The following is a 3601-nucleotide window of genomic DNA, read 5'->3' as shown; positions in this document are numbered from 1 at the left end:
AGATGAGAGGAGGAGGAGAGGAGGGAGGAGGCAGAGGAGGGGAGGGAGAGGAGGGGGAGGAGAGAGACCAGAGGGAGGAGAGGGAGGAGAGGAACACAAAGAGGGAAGATAATATGAAGACACAGGAAGTTGCACACTGCTTAATGAAAGAAGCCAATCTGAACAGCCGCACACTGAGTGATCCCGGCTCTGTGACATTCTGGAAGAGGCAAAACCATAGCAACAATAAAAACATGAGCAGTTGCCATGGCTGCGGGAGAGGGAGGGAGACAGGAAGGGATGCACAGGAGCACAGAAGAAATTTAGGGTGGCAGAAGGACTGTATAATGCCACGGCACTCAACGTGTGTCAGAATCTGGAAAGTCAGAACACACGTTCACTGTGAACTCTAGGTAACACAGGCTAACCACAGCCACTCACCAACTCTGACAGCAAAGCCATACCAAAGAAAGGCCTCAAGTGAGGAAGCTGTGGACCGCAGGGACCGACACAGCAGCGCTCTCTTCTCTCCCACAGTCCTTCTGTAACTGAAGACTACCCTTTAAAACTAACTGTGATAAGCTCTATAGGAACCATGGTCAGTAAATGGGTAAGCAATATTGAAATCTAGACTTGGGTAGTTCCTAAGCACACACTCTGGAATCTTAAATCAAGAGACTCTATGGTCTTTAATTCCGGTTCTGCATCTGAGTTCCAGTTTCCCATCCTAAAAGGAATGTGAAAACCACCTTTCTGTCAAAACCTTGCTCAGAAATGGCTCACTGAAGAATGGGGGGGGGGAAATCTTTGTAAACTGAAGTCATTCCCCACCCTCCCCCCAATCCAGGACAAGACCAGGAACACACTGAGTTCCTAACCACTGGTTCGTGAAAAGGGCCAGCTTTCTGAGAGTCAATTACGGATACAATTTACTAAGCGTGCCTGGAAGAAGCTGTGAAAGACTCTGTCCCTGCTGTCCTGGAGCAGCCTCTTCTCAATCAGTCTCCAAGGACAGAGAAATGGTGGCTCTGAAAATCTCTTGGAACACAGAAGGTGTATGTGGAAACACATATGCATATATAGAGATAGATAAATTAATTATTATATAAACAGATAAATAAATAAATAATTCTCTCCTATAATTTTCTTCTTTTTTCTCTAGAAGATGGAGGCTTCTCTCTCCCAGGACTCCAGACCTCTGAGAACATGAAGAAGGGCGTTAAAAGATATCATTTGTCTTTGAAGAAAATAAGATTTTTTTGGTGAAATTTCAAACACTTAGAAAACACCATATGAAGCATCAGGTTTGAGGGGCAGAGAACAATAGCCTGGAAAGGCAGTAGGAAGGGACATGAATGAGATGTGTGTGTGTGTGTGTGTGTGTGTGTGTGTGTGTGTGTGTGTGTGTGCATGCTCGCTTGTGCACGTATGTAGGTATATGTGTATATATGTATAAGTATATATACACATATAGTATACATATATGTGTATATATGTATGTATACACAGAGAGAGAGAGAGAGAGATTTGAGCTCTCATTTATCATCAGAACAATTTCTTTGTTAATAAAATGACCTTGTGTAAACAGCTCCACTCCTCTCAGCTCTCTTGTCCTTACGAAAGGGACACCCACTGATCGATCACAGCCACAGGAGTTGCTGAATCAGGGTGAGCTGCCACCATTGAAAGAATTATATATGACTGAGCACAGGCTCTGGATTGGGACAGGTGGTGTTACAGAAGGGAGGCTTCTCAAATCAGCTCCTTTGAGGACAATGCAGTGAACTTGATCCTAAGGTAGCCCCACCCCGGAGACCCCTGACACAGGCTTGAGTGTAGCTTCAAGGACTTGCTTTTCCTAGGACCTAAAAGAGCCTGAACAAGTGACTTTGGAAACAGAGTTCTATCTCGGGTAGGGTCCCTTGTCTCAGGTCTGTGATGTTAACACAGTCACCAGGCAGCCAGCCACTGAGCCTCTCCAGCTCTTCTGGGAACTTTACATGACACTACTATGGTCAGCACATCAGGATTCCTGGTCTAGGTCTCCATTCAGCCACCATGTACTATCAAATTCAGGGAAACGGGAAAGACCTCTCCCGTGTCTCCACTCTGAGACGGAAGACTGGAGGAAGCCCGGTGCCCACTTTAGTGGTAGACTGGACTGGAGCTGGGAAACAGGGGAGTCTACTGGTGTCCATCTGGGACACAGACTTGCGTAGTAGGGGACCATGTCTTTACCTCTCTGAAGGCTATAGGGTATAAAGCTGCCAATCTGCAAGGTGCCATCTGGCTCTAAGAGTTCCAGTTCTGTGTGGGACTCCTCTTAATTAAACACACAGATATTAAAGCAATTTTTTAACTAACAGGGCGAGCAGCTGGAGTGGAAAATCACCTCCCATTCATGTGGCTCTCTACTGCCTTCCCGGGCTATTGTTCTCTGCCCCCCAAACTTGACGCTTCATATGGCGTTTTCTAGTGTTTGAAATTTTACAAAAAGATCTTATTTTCTTCAAAGACAAAAGATATCTTTTAACTCCCCCCCCCCCTTTCATGTTCTCTGAGGTCTGGAGTCCTGGGAGAAAGAAGCCTCCATCTTCTAGAAAAAAGAAGGAAATTATAGGAGAGAATAAACCCGCCATCACCCTGCTCCCCTCCCAGTAGAAGTATCCTTCCCGATTGCCAGCCAGTCCTCTAAGGCCTGGAATTAACCCCATTATGTTGCATATCAGCCAGCCACAGATAACACACAATGAAAGTAGAGAGCCTTTTGATTTGCTGATACAATTTGGTGAAAAAAAAATTTTTTTCTTTTCATCAGAATCGCTCTTATGTTTTGTTCCCTCTCTTTAAGGGCCGCTGCTCTCTGCCAGGCCGTCACCGACTTTTTACTGAGGTGGTGGTTTTGAAAAGGCTCAAGTCTCCCTCACTACCTACCTCAGGACTATCTGCATTTTAACAGGGAACTCTGAAAGGTGAAAAGAGACTTCAGTGGCAAAGGAATAAATCCCTAATGGAAGAGTTTCAGATATCGGGAGGGACTACTTTATGATTGGGGACACCTCCCTACCTGGATGCATCTTCCCCATCCGCACCATGCTCAGGCCCTGCCTTCACTGCCCAACTGCGGGACTTTGGGACTTTGGAAAGACAGGTCCGTCCCGCCCCCTCTTACCCCCCAACCCCCCCTAATTGTGCACCATTCCTCAGCAACCTGTGTCACAACAAGAAGGATCTGGGTCACACCTGAAGCAGGCCCTCTGGGGAAATAGTGCCTTCTTAAAGCCAATAGCCAGCTCTCCAGCCTCCGCAAGCTCATTTATATGGAGACAGGCTTTAGTTAGGGTCAACCACTTCAGACGTATTTATTCTTATACACAGCAATAAAGCAAGTAGCATATTTTCTTCAACCAGTAACAAGAGAGACTGGCTTATTTCAGTGCACCATGCGGGGATCAGACAGGGGGCTGTGATGGAGACGACTGCTCTCCTTTTAGCTCTCTTTGCAGCTGACGTGATTCTAAACTTAAAAGACCCTATAGTATCTACTAAAAACTCTTAGATCTAATAAACACGGTTAATATTGCAGAATACAAAAATAGGTGGTTAAAAAAAAAAACCCAGT

General features: G+C 45.7%; 1 long non-coding RNA gene across 2 annotated transcripts; it reads left to right on the top strand.

Moving 5' to 3' along the window:
• Nucleotides 1–239: 239 nt before the first annotated feature.
• LOC134480045 (uncharacterized) lies at nt 240–3393 on the top strand. Of its 2 annotated transcripts, none has more exons than XR_010054158.1 (2): nt 240–589; nt 2831–3393. It is a non-coding gene; the product is annotated as an uncharacterized LOC134480045 (long non-coding RNA). The 2 variants fall into 2 exon arrangements; XR_010054159.1 differs by lacking the exon at nt 2831–3393 and adding an exon at nt 827–1121.
• The last annotated feature ends 208 nt before the right edge of the window (nt 3394–3601 follow it).

This window comes from Rattus norvegicus, chromosome 8 (assembly GCF_036323735.1).
Source record: "Rattus norvegicus strain BN/NHsdMcwi chromosome 8, GRCr8, whole genome shotgun sequence".
NCBI classification, from domain to species: Eukaryota; Metazoa; Chordata; class Mammalia; order Rodentia; family Muridae; genus Rattus; species Rattus norvegicus.
Note: the sequence above shows the minus strand (reverse complement) of the source record. Positions and strands in the feature narration are given on the sequence as shown.